Source organism: Brassica napus, chromosome C9 (genome assembly GCF_020379485.1).
Source record: "Brassica napus cultivar Da-Ae chromosome C9, Da-Ae, whole genome shotgun sequence".
Classification (NCBI taxonomy): domain Eukaryota; kingdom Viridiplantae; phylum Streptophyta; class Magnoliopsida; order Brassicales; family Brassicaceae; genus Brassica; species Brassica napus.
The window spans coordinates 23,014,140-23,027,834 of record NC_063452.1 but is presented as its reverse complement, the minus strand read 5'-3'; the positions used below and the strand labels follow the sequence as shown (position 1 = coordinate 23,027,834).

The following is a 13,695-nucleotide window of genomic DNA, read 5'->3' as shown; positions in this document are numbered from 1 at the left end:
GAGGTTTCAGGTTTCGTATCTCATTGATATCAGTCGCTTAAGATAGCAATAGAATAATATTTATTGCTTCCATATTTTTTTGCCAACACCAATCTTAGATATGAACTTTAGGATAATCAAGTTGTGATCCCAAGTTGTTACTCTCCTCAGTTATGTATGTGATACTAACCATTTTACAAAAATAAGAAAAGAAATCCTTTAACCTTATCAAAGTTTGTTTAATGTGAATACATAAATGATAAACTCGTAAAACTCCTTAAGAAGGTTGAAAGTCTTTATCATTGATTACCCATGAGAAGTCGTGTGTAAGCAAACAAATGGATTTTTGCGTTTGCTTTCTCCTTTTTTTGTTCCCAAGACACCAATCTCCATACTCTAGTATGATCGAGTTATAACTCTCTTTGGTTATGTGATATTTACCATTTAGCAAAAAGTAGAAATTTTGACGGGTGATTGTGGTCGGGTGGTAAGGAGGCGGGGTTGGAACGCTAACACACTACAAGAAAACGTAGACCACTTTTTTGACCAAGAAAAATGATCAAAAATAATAAACCTAATTTTGACCATTTTGTAATGAATAAGAAAAATGGTTAGAAAATTTTAACTAAAATATATGGTCCGAAAATGGTTAGAAAATATATCACATTTTGACCACGTTTCCAACCAGAAGATATGGTCACAAATAATTATGTCCATATTCTGATCACTTTGTGATGAATGAAAAAGTTGGTCAGAAAATGGTTAAAATGTTTTAATCAAAACATATAGTCATAAAGTGGTCACAAAATTTTAACCACATTCCTACCACTTTCTCACAATTTCCTCATTAACCTAGATCTGAAATCTTCTTTTCACATTCTCATCAGTTCAGTTTTCTTTTCAAGCGCCGCCATTAAATCTCCTTAAAAATTTTTTGTTTTACTACTTTCTTCCTAATTTAACAGATCTCAAATAGGGAAAATCAAATATATAAACCAAAGAAGAAGAAGAAAAAGAAATAGTAAACAATTCATTTACTTTGTGCATAAATATTTTAGAGTATTTATTTATGATATAGTGGCATGTAAGGTATTGTAATACATATGTAAAATAATAATACATTATATATGTATGTATGTTTAACTAGTTTTGATTTTAGAATTTTATTATTTTGATTAATAAAATTTGTAGAATATTTTTGAAAATATAAAATAAATTTATAAAACTTTTTATGAGTTGAAAAAAATTACTATATATATTATTTTATTTTCAAATTATAATTAAAAATATTTTATTAACAATTTTAATATCTATTAATATTTTACAAAAAATAAAATAAAGATTTTATTAATAATTTAATATTATAAAATATATTTATTTTGTGTCCCCGTCAAATAATTTTTCTGGATCCGCGCCACTGGTTACTTAGATCCATGTTTTTTTGTTTAGATGAATAATATTTAATTAGTGTCATTTAGAGATCCGAACTTGATTATACCAAAATCTAGATTACAGTTGTTTGGTTTTGTTTTTTATTTTCAAGTTTTATTTCTAACTTCACGTTTATTATTTAGATTTTTAGTTACTGAAGCTCCGGTAAGAAAATTTCTTTAGAGAAAAAGAAAAATAATACTTTTAGGTGTGACATTTTTAAACTACTCTTAATTTATCTTATCATTTTTGTCATACATAACTAAGAAAGGATTCGAGTGAGACAATGGAAAAAGACAAGACCAAAAAGAACGAGGAATTAAGAAATGGTGGATCCATGACGAGTGTCCTATTTCGTTTTTAGTTATTTTTCAATCTGAATATTCGTATGTTGCTAAATATCAATTGTTTTATTTCAAAAAACATTTAATTAAAATTTATTCATATTTCATTAAATTTTACTATTTTCATAATGTTATACAATTATTATTTATTTTAAATAATCTGAGCAATGTTAAATAGTACTAAAAAATCAACACAAAAAGTAGTCATAAATTTATCAAAAATTGCTATTTATTTTTGACCATTTACAGACGACATTTCTAACCCTTAAATACGGTCAAAAAATTATGACCATTTTCTGACCATAATCAATTTCTGACGGAATATTTTTGACGACTTAATGTGATCGGAAAATAGTCAAAACAAAGTGTTTCTGATCCCTTTCAAACGAAATTGAAGGTCAGAAATTGAACTATTTCTTGTAGTGATTTCAGCTTCGACCCATCTGCTGCACGAAACTAAGTCATGATTATCCTAGTCACCTATGTATTAGGGCCCATTTGAATACCCGGGAAAAAGATCTATCCGTAGGCTGCACCTCCATTTGGAGGATTAGTCTGGACCTCTTCATGGGCATGGAATACTCCGGGTTAATAAAAAAAAATCTTTTAACCTTATTTAAAGTTGTTTTTATGTGAATAAACATAAAACTCCATCAGAAAGCTGAAAGTCTTTGACATAGATTATATCCATAAGAAGCCTTAAGTGTAAACACAAAAACTCTGTAAAATAACCATATTATAAAATCATCAAAGCAACTTTCCTTTAAACTCGCAAGTAACCAAACTGTTGCAGCATTACAGTGAGTTCCATCACGTTGACATAAAACGATACAAGAACAAGAAGTATCAAAGCTAAGGGAGAAGAAAGAGGTTCACATTCTGGCTGAAAGAAGCTTTCAGGTGTTCGTCTTTCTTGTTTACGCTTATGCAAATCGCTAACCACCGTTCTCTTTTGAGCCTTTTGCGTTTGCTTTATCTTTCCTTTGCACGTGGCTTTTTTGATAAGGCTTCTTCTTGAAGATCTTACACTTTGATATGAAAGATTAGCCTTCCCCGTCATAGTTGGTGTGACTACTTTGTCCTTTTGTTGTCTTTTCTGAGCGGGAGAGTAAGCTTCAGAAGGATTGATCTTTCTCTTAGATTCGAGAAATAAGTTGTTCTCTGTCTCTAATCTTCAAATATCCTTTTTTTGATTACAAGATTGCAGCTTCCTATAAGTTAACGAACTAAGATCCAATTATTTACTCCTGCTCAAACTTATTAAAAGATCAAAGGTTTTCCAAACGTACCCGTGTTCTTAAACAAGACGTAAAGCTATTCATTTGCCAATGTTCAAGTGAGGAACGAACAGCTTCTACATTTTTCTCCAACAACTGATACACTTCCTCAGACATAAACTAAACAAAGAGAGCCCTGAGTTACTACTACTACTAACCTTCAACGTCGAAAGGGAGATTATACCCATAAAGACTGTCCTCTTAGAATCATAAAATGATCATCCTGACCTTTCAGCTTCTTACGAGGTGGACATGATTCCCATCAATCTGAATATAATCCAATAAAATCATTATTCAACCTACACATATCACTCCTTTAGACTTAAAGGAAAAAGACAAAAGACTTCTGTATTACCAGAGGCATGTTATGCGCAAGAGAAGCTTCAGCAGATTGCTCTGTTTCGAACACAACATAACCATGAACACTGCATTTTCAAAAATATTATTCCTTCATAGGAACTTCAAAATCAAGATACACAAATAGGGTTTTAAAGCACAGACCTCGAAGCTTTCTCATTGATTTCTTCAACATTATAGCTCCTTTCCTCGTCTTCTTCCACATCTCTGTTTGACTGAGGAAACCCTAAAAAGTTTGAAAACTTTGGCTGTTATGTTTATCCGAGAACTTCCGCCAAAGATTGGCTTACCGGGTCGTGTTCAAAATGTGTGAAACAACCCGTTTAGTTACGGACAATTCTCTCGAATAATTATTTTTAAGTTTTTTTTTACAAAAATAATATTTAAGAAGAAAATTGATCAAAATAGCTCTTTTAATTTTAAAGTTTTAAATATTTAAATATCTATTTTTTATTTTAAAAATTTAAAAATCATATCCTTAAAAACTCCACTCCTTAACACTAAACCCTAAATCTAGATTAGTTAAATCTAGGGTGTAAATGTATTTTTAATCTTTAATAAAACTTATTTTAACATTGAGAACTATTTTGTAAAAATAAACTAAAATAGACGAATTTATCTTTAACTATTGGGCCTTAAATATACAAATATTGTTGGGCTGATGCCTTTTAATTACATTACGCGATTTTTCTGGTTAGTCACCATATATGTCTCATCATTCCATTACTCTTGACTTCTCAGACTATTTTAATCCGAGAGGAAAAATATATATGGAATTTTTTTAACACTTTTAATGTATTATTTAAAAATAAATATTAAAGCAATTTTTTTGAAACTGTATATTAAAGCAAAATTTACATATATTTTTAGAGAGAAAAATATAGATGCAAAGTGGTTACAGATCCCAATATATAAAGGAGGGGGGGGTGTATTCAATTGAGAGTTTTAGGGAATTTCCAACAAAATGACAAATCTATTGTTATTCAAACACGAATTTTAAAATCTCATTTAAAATCCAGTGTTATTAAACTTGACATTTTATAAAGTTTTCAGGTGATTTTAGAGTGTTTGGATGGAGTTTTTTAGTTAGAAAATTTAAAATTCAAATCTCATGGTTTTAAGTGATATTCTAGGGTGGTTTAACAAAAATCATTTTAATCTCTCCAATTCAATGAAATCATCTAAAACTTAATTAAAAATCAAATCTAACTCAAATTTTAGATTGAATACACACCCCCAAACCTCATCAAATTAACCTATCATACACAAGTTTTATGCACGTCAGGGTTAACGTTTCCTCTTATACTCGCTCCTTCTTCTCTTATTTTAAGCTTCTAAACCTCTCCTAAATTTCCTCATCGCAGTTTCACTGTTTTCATCTCGATCCTTTTCTTACATCAGAATCTTTTGCCAAACAAACAAAATTATCCAATCATAAATTCATAGCCGTATACTCTAGAGTGGAAAGATGTAGGAGTTTGATGTCGTGTTGCCAAAACGGGCCTGGAGATAAAGACAACTATTTGGATCAAAAGTTTTATGTCTATTTTGACGCACCATCTTATCGCAGGTAACTTTTCAAGTAAAATTTACATCGAATCATGGTTTCATTTTTTTACAACTAAGCTTCCACATACTGGAGAGACAAGAAGAGGAAGAGGTTTCAGAGAAGGAAGTTGTTTAGGGAGAGAGGAATCACAAAACTAAAGAAGAGACCCGAGAGAGAGAGCAGAGTATGAAGCTGCTACTTTGAGAATGAACCAAGAGAAAGCCTTGCGATGAAACCTGAGAAAGGACCTGATGATACACAAGTAACTTCTCCTTTATTTGCCACTCATCACTTATAAATAAAAAGGTCACACTACTACTTATTATAAGCAAAGCACATCAATGTATTTTACTTACTTTTTTATTTATAACTTCGTGAGTGATATAAAAATTTAGTACCTCTTTTTTTTTAAGTTTTCTGTTTAATCTTCACCAATCAGACATCTGGAATTTGCGTTCTTTTGACTTGAGGATATGAGAATATCTGAGAAGGTTCTGATTTATGACACCCGGAAACTGTTAGTTTTCCTTGAAATGTAGGTTTTGATCATCTTGATGTCTTCTCTTATAAGCTTCAACACATAGAGTTGGCTCTCAAGTAAGTGTTGCAAGATTTAATGGTTTAGATGTCTAATACAACAGTTTTCTCTCCCATATTAAGTCCAGAAATTTGATTTTAACCGTGTGAAAAATAAATGTTAACCGTGTGTTGTATATGAGTATTTCTTACATATAACGTGTGGTGCATCTATCCAAACACTGCTGCTACATACATAAATGTAGCCATGATGGAGGAAGTTTGAGGAACTGTACATGTTTCCTTGCGGCATCTTCACAAAGCTCTCAAGTGTAATCAGAGGTTGCTTGGTCCTGACCATATCCAGGTTCTTTCTCGATGTTCTCTAGGAACATCACTTTTGTATGTAATTTGATTTTCTTATCCTAATATTTTCTGCTTATTATGTGTACTGTACAGTGGCCACCCTCTTTGAGAAGTTTCGAGGTGCGACGCAATTCTCACCCCAGAGATGAAAAGCGCAGGAGAAGTGATGGACATCAGTTTTAAATTCCCAAGCGCGTTCAGAAAGGGTTTAGTGCAAATATATTAATTACTAGCTGTGTAAGTTATCGGTCTCCTTTGCTTATTTCACGAACAGGTACTGAATATTGTGTAGTTATGGAAAATCATCGAGTTGCACAAAGACGAAAAAAAGTTAGAAAACAAGTATGTTTGGTAGCTAGATTTTGCTAGCTATTATTGTCCTTAGAATCATGTTCTCAAATTTAAACTCACTGATCAAGTATTTGACTGTTATTGAAATTTGACCAAATGAATATGGGATCAGGATGTTAAAATCTATCATTGGTTTGTTTATAGAATTGTTAATGATTTTAAAGTTTTCAAAATAGACATTTTTAGAAGAAAAACAGCAGAAATGCACTACCTTTAAGCACTACCTTGATGTTTCTTTACGAAATCAATGATTTACAATATTTTCAGAACTGGGCGGAAAAAACGTTTTTTGCGGTTTTGACGGGAAAATGTACATTTTTACGAGAAAATTGCGATTTTGGCGAAAAATTATGTTTTGTGATTTTGCGAAAAAATGCGTTTTGTAGTTTTGGTTGAAATTTTTTTTTTTTTGTGGTCTTGTTGTTTTTCATGAGTGACAAAATGATATTAAGTTTGAGTTTGTAATTTGTTAATTACATGGGGGTATAATAGACATTATACTATTTTAACAAACTCTTCTCCATCCAAATGATCCAATTTGGATCAGCCAGCTGATTTTTAAAATTAAGCCTAAATTTTTAAAACTTATTTAGATGAGTCACCCAGATGATTGTACTTTTAATGTTTAACCTAACAAAACTCTCATATTCACTCACATGGCTCATCTGGATGGAGAAACCAACAGCCCATTATCATGGATCTGTGATTATTCCTCTGTGGAGTGTAGAGTAGTCAACATATTGTACTGCCCCTGCATGGCATGCTAAAACAGAATCGAATGATCCTCTCGAGACTCGAGATAAACCATAGTCTTGCACTCCAGTCATTGCTCCCAGTTATCAAGGTATTTTCGACCATTCGAATTGATCTGCATAAATTAAATTTAACTGGGCTCACCCACGTCCATTAGCTCATATCCATTTATTCATTTATTGTTTGTGGACAGAGAGTGACCATGTCCATTAATGACCAAACACACTAACATTCATGTTTACATGGGCTACCATGAGGTCCATAATAGACCATTTCAGAAATTTTTAATTTATAAACCTACAAATACAAATACAAATTTATAAGACTAAAATTCATCTATAAATCCATAAATACAACAATACATAAGTCAAAAGACCATATAAGTAGCATAAGTTCATACATAATTTCATAACTTAGAATTTGCGGGAAATTCTGTTTTGTGGTTTTATGGAAAAAATAAGTTTTGCGGGAAATCTGTTTTACCATTTTGGTGGGTGATATCTTGCATATTTCCATTGTCTTATCCATTCACTCATGTGCATTTTGATCATATAGACTAGGATTTAGCCATGTTTAGGTTGCATTTTGCACACATAGGTCCTTATCAGGTATTGGAGTACCACATGGAGTTCTTGGAGACATTTGGGTGCATTTGGAGCTCAAAAGAGGTGATAAAGGTGATCATTGGACGAGCAGTGCATGGGAGCGACCTCACCGGAGCGACACCGTGAAGTCGCTGTGACACCTTTTCAGAGCGACGTGACCGGAGCGACCACGCGAGGTCGCTCGCGTCTCCATTACCCGGAGCGACGTCTCGCAGCGACCACGCGAGGTCGCTCGCGTCTCCATCACCCGGAGCGACGTCTCGCAGTGACCACGTGAGGTCGCTCGCGTCTCCATCACACGGAGCGACGTCTCGCAGCGACCACGTGAGGTCGCTCGCGTCTCCATCACCCGGAGCGACTTGACCGGAGCGACCCCTCCAGGTCGCTCCCGAAGTCTGGAGCGACCTCTCGGAGCGACTACTGGAAGTCGCTCCGCGACGTCTGATTGCTCGAATTCATTTCTACTCAAGGGCTTTTTGGTCATTTCAATATGCACGTTTTTATTTCTGAAAACCTATGTTTTAAGTATTTTTTGGACAACCCCCAGGAGGATTATCTTTTGTTCTGGAGAAAAACCTTTGGTTCATCTAGTTATTGCAATTCTGTGTTTTTACAATTCGTTGTTGTATCCCTCTGTATGATTAATCTGAAACCCAACATGGGTTTAAGAGGAATCATGGAGATTAGTGAGTAATCACCTTTTGAATTCATGGGTTAGGGAGATCAAGGGTGATTAAGTTAGTTCTAGGATGTTTTAGTGCAGATCATTCTTGTTCCTTGCTAGTAGAGTATTCATAATGCATCTTATGAGTTGGCCACTCAAAAGTTGATCTTTAGACATTTCCCACCCACAAGGTGTTTGATGAAATGCCTGAGACAACTCTCCTAAGCTTTTAACATACTTTACCAAAGACATTTGTTGTTAAAGGTGTTAAGATAGCCAATAGACCTGTTAGTAATGATTGCCTTTATATTATTCAACCAAAGACATTTGATGTTTGAGATATGTTAGCAAATGAGCATTTATCTAGACATATAGCTTGCTTAGAATTATGCTAGGCTTAAGGCTGATAGTTTGATTGATCGTTTGCCATCCTTAGTTCGAAACTTGATCACCCAAGGTCTAATCCCTATGCCCATGAGTTCTCTTTTCCCTTAGTAAAGAAAGTCAACTCATTTACCGTTTTTTTTTTATTCTGAAACAGCATTAGTAATAATCATTAGTTTAGAAAACCTTTAAAATCATCAGTTGCACTTAGATTAAGTAAGTACTTGCATTCTCAGTGTTTCGAATCCCTTGGAATTGGTTCGACAATCATTTATACTACAACATTTGTCTTAGGAGCCTTGAAAACTCCTAACATCAAATTGGCGCCGTTGCCAAATTCTAAGTAGATTTGAACATTGAGATTTAGTCATTTGCTTGATACTAAGTCATTTTTTTTATTTTCTTTAGTTACTAATTCTCTTTCTTCACCTCCCTTTAATTTACAGGTGTATGAACTTGAGGAGCAGGGGTCCATCAAACCTAGTTCCAAGAGCCGCAGACATCAGAGCTTTAGAGAGAGAGTGTGCTAGAAGGAGAAGAGAAGAAGAGCAACAGTCTCACTTGCAGAGATTGGATACTGCTATGGGAGACATACCTCAAAATGATGCCAACAACGTTCCACAAAACCAACAGCGAGCAGCTCGACCCATTGGCACTTATGACCGCCCCAACATTCATGGTCATAGATTGGGAATTCGAGCACAAGCTGTAGCAGCCAACAACTTTGAGATCAAATCAGGACTCCTCAACGTGATCGAGACCAACAAGTACCATGGCTTGGCTCTAGAGGACCCATTTGATCACTTGGACAGGTTCGACAGCTACTGTGGGTTGTCAAAAACCAATGGTGTGTCTGAGGATGCCTTAAAGCTAAAGTTATTCCCTTTCTCTCTGGGGGATAAAGCACGACAGTGGGAGAAGTCTCTACCAAGTGACTCAATCACCACTTGGGATGACTGCAAGAAAGCTTTCTTGGAGAAGTTTTTCTCTACTTCAAGAACTGCTAAGCTGAGAAATGAGATCTCCAGCTTTCAACAGAAAGGCTTGGAAGGGTTCAGTGAAGCCTGGGAGAGATTCAAGGGCTACTAAGCTCAATGCCCACACCATGGTTTCTCTAAGGAGAGCTTGCTCAGCACATTCTACCGTGGTGCTCTTCCTAAGTACAGGGCCAGACTGGATACAACTAGCAATGGGTTCTTCTTGGGGAGAACAGAGGAAGATGCAGAAGAGCTGGTTGACAACATGGTGACCACGACAGAGGCAGTCGCACAGATGACAAGCAGACGAGGAGGGAGTTAAAAGCTCTCCAGGATAAGATTGATATTCTCATTGCTGATAAGGCCACCCAGGAGCAGCTGCACTTTGTTGGTAACCCAAACAAAAAAGCCACACCTGTTGTCCAGGCAGTTGATGATTTGGAAGGGCAAGAAGAGCTCTGCTTCATCAACAACAATGGTAGCTGGTACAAGAAAGAGTCAAACTTTCAGTACAACAACTACCAACAGAGATCTTACCCCAACAACCAACAAAGTGGTTATCAGCCTCGGAACAACCACCAAGGCAGCTATATGCCTCCACAAAACCCTCCTCCCGGTTTCAACAACAAAGGACAACAACCTGCCCAACAACAACCTACTACTTCTACCTCTACTACTCCAGTCAGCAGCACTGATGCCCTACTAAAACAAATCTTGGAGTCTCAGACAAGAAGTGAGAAGCATGTTAGCTATGAATTGAAAAACCTGCACGCAAAGATTGATGGAAGCTACAATGAGCTCAACAATAAGTTCAGAACCTTGGAGAACCAGTTCGCTGCCATGAACACTCAACAAAATCGCCAACAAGGTTCTTTACCTGGAAAATCTGAGCAAAACCCCAAGGAAACCATGAAAGCTATCACCCTCAGGAGTGGTAAGGAGTTAACTCAGAAAGCTCTCACCAAGGATGCTGAGAAACAAGGTGAGGGGGTTGTCATCAACATAGATGATGAAGTGGTGATTGTTGATGAGAAAATCAATGATGAAATCTTGGAGAAGATCGTGGAAGCGAAAGGTAAAGGAAAGGTTGGGGAAGAGAAGAAAAAAGTGAAAGATGGTGAAATTGTTGCTCCAGCAAGTGAAAATTCTTTTGTTCCTCCTCCCTATGAACCCAAACTACCATTCCCTGGTAGATTCAAGAGGCAGCTGCTAGAGAAGTACAAAGCTCTATTTGAGAAGCAAATGAGTGAAGTTCAAGTCACAATGCCCATCATTGATGCTTTCATGCTGATTCCTCAATATAGCAAGTTCTTGAAAGATGTTGTGGCTGCAAAGAAGAAGGAGATGGAGGGCATGATGATTCTCACTCATGAGTGCAGTGCCATCATCCAGAGGCTTGTTGTTCCAAAGAAGCTAGAAGATCCAGGATGCTTCACATTACCTTGTGCTCTTGGACCTATGGTATTTGATAGATGTCTCTGCGATTTGGGAGCTAGTGTCAGCTTGATGCCTTTATCTGTTGCTAAGAAGCTTGGTTTCACTCAGTAAAAGAAGTGTAGACTGTCTCTGGTATTGGCTGATCGTTCAGTGAAGTACCATGTGGGTATCTTGGAGGACCTTCCCGTTATGGTTGGAAAATATGAGATCCCTACAGACTTTGTGGTGCTTGAGATGGGTGAGGAAGCTACAGATCCTTTAATCCTTGGAAGGCCTTTCTTAGCTACAGCAGGAGCAATTGTTAATGTGAAAGAGGGCAAGATTGATCTCCACTTGGGTAAAGGGCATGTTCTTCATTTTGACATCAAGGAGGTAATGAAGAAACCAACAGTTCAAGGGCAAGTTTTCTATATTGAAGAGATGGATGCCCTTGCTGATGAGCTCCTTGAAGAGTTGTCACTAGAAGACCCTCTACAGCATGCTTTGACGATAGAGAGGGAAGCTGAAGTGATTCAGAACCTGGAGAGTGCTGCCTATGGGATGATGTTGGATTCACACAGAGGATTTGGTAGTGAGGGTCAGTATGAGGAGCTGCCTCAAATTGTCCATCAGGAAGCCCGGTCATTCAACAAAGGGACACCCAGCAAGACAACTGGAGCGAGCTTAAGGCGCCTAAAGTGGAGCTTAAACCTCTCCCCAATGGTGTAAGGTATGCATTTCTGGGTCCTAATGGAACTTATCCAGTCATTGTGAGTAGTGAACTTACTGAAATTGAGCTATCTGAACTTTTGAAAACACTTAAAAGATTTAGAAAAGCAATAGGTTAGTCACTTGATGACATCAAGGGAATATCACCCTCTTTGTGTATGCATAGGATACATCTTGAGGATGAATCAATGACTTCTATCGAGCATCAAAGAAGGTTAAATCCTAACCTGAAGGATGTTGTAAAGAAAAAGATTCTTAAACTCTTAGATGCTGGTGTTATCTGCCCTATCTCAGATTCTAAATGGGTATCTCCTGTGCATGTTGTACCAAAAAAGGGTGGTATAACTGTGATTAAAAATGATAAGGATGAATTGATACCAACAAGAACAATCACTGGGCATAGGATGTGTATTGATTACCGCAAACTGAACTCTGCATCTAGAAAGGATCATTTTCCACTCCCATTTATTGATCAGATGCCTGAGAGACTTGCAAATCATCCATTCTATTGTTTTCTTGATGGATATTCAGGATTCTTCCAGATCCCCATACATCCCAATGATCAGGAGAAAACAACATTCACATGTCCTTATGCTACCTTCGCGTATCGAAGAATGCCATTTGGTCTATGTAATGCTCCAGCCACCTTTCAAAGGTGCATGATGTCGATCTTCTCTGATCTGATTGAGGATGTTGTGGAGGTGTTCATGGATGATTTCTCTGTCTATGGATCTTCGTTTTCTGCTTGTTTGTCGAATTTGTGCAGGGTCCTACAGAGATGTGAAGACACCAACCTTGTGCTGAACTGGGAGAAGTGTTACTTCATGGTCAAGGAAGGGATTGTGCTGGGGCACAAGATTTCAGAGAATGGGATTGAGGTGGATAAGGCCAAAATCGATGTTATGGTTGGTTTGCCCCCACTAAAGATAGTGAAAGACATCCGAAGTTTTCTTGGTCATGCTGGGTTTTACAGGAGATTCATAAAGGACTTCTCCATGATCACTAGACCAATGACTAGGCTGCTGTGCAAAGATGCCACCTTCAGTTTTGATGTGGACTGTCTAGAAGCCTTCAAGAAGCTAAAAGGTGAGCTCATCAGTGCTCCAATTGTCCAGCCACCTAATTGGGATCTCCCCTTTGAGATCATGTGTGATGCTAGTGATTATGCTGTGGGAACTGTTTTGGGGCAGAAGAAAGATGGCAAGACCCATGTGATCTACTACGCGAGCCAAACCCTTAATGATGCTCAGATGAGATATGCCACAACAGAGAAGGAGATGCTAGCCATTGTCTTTGCCTTTGAGAAGTTCAAAAGCTACTTGGTGGGATCTAAAGTCATTGTCTACACAGATCATGCTGCGTTAAGACACCTTTTGGCGAAGAAGGATGCAAAGCCCAGGCTCTTGAGATGGATTCTTTTGCTGCAAGAGTTTGATTTAGAGATCAAGGACAAGCCAGGACTTGAGAACGGTGTAGCCGATCACTTGTCCAGGCTGAGAGTGGAGTGTGGCATTCCAATTGATGAAGGACTCCCTGAGGAACATATCATGGCTATTGGAGCAGTGATAGCAGTTTGTGAGACTGGAAGAAAGCTTGAAGAAGTCAAGGCAACAGAAGAGAAAGAACCTTGGTATGCTGATTTGGTTAATTACCTAGCCACAGGAAAAGAGCCTTTGAATCTTGTGGGTTATGCCAAGAAGAAATTCTCAAGGATGTGAAGAGATACTACTAGGATGAGTCCTACCTCTACATTCTCTGCAGAGATCAACTTTATAGGAGAGTGGTTGCTAATGAGGAGATTGATGGGATCCTTACATAGTGTCATGGATCATCTTATGGAGGCCACTTTGCTACCTTCAAGACTGTTGCTAAGGTGTTACAAGCTGGATTCTGGTGGCCACACATGTTCAAGGACACACAAGACTTTGTTTCAAGGTGTGATTCATGCCAAAGGAGGGGAAACATCACCAAGAGGAATGAGATGCCTCAGAATCCAA

At 37.0% G+C, this 13,695-nt stretch overlaps 1 non-coding gene and 1 pseudogene across 1 annotated transcript; both read right to left on the bottom strand.

Annotated features, from left to right (window-relative positions):
- Nucleotides 1-256: 256 nt before the first annotated feature.
- On the bottom strand, nt 257-3,593 carry LOC111201638 (annotated as a pseudogene).
- A 5,988-nt stretch (nt 3,594-9,581) lies between these two features.
- Nucleotides 9,582-9,688, bottom strand: LOC125593568. Its single transcript, XR_007329471.1, has one exon. It is a non-coding gene; the product is annotated as a small nucleolar RNA R71 (small nucleolar RNA).
- Nucleotides 9,689-13,695: the final 4,007 nt, after the last annotated feature.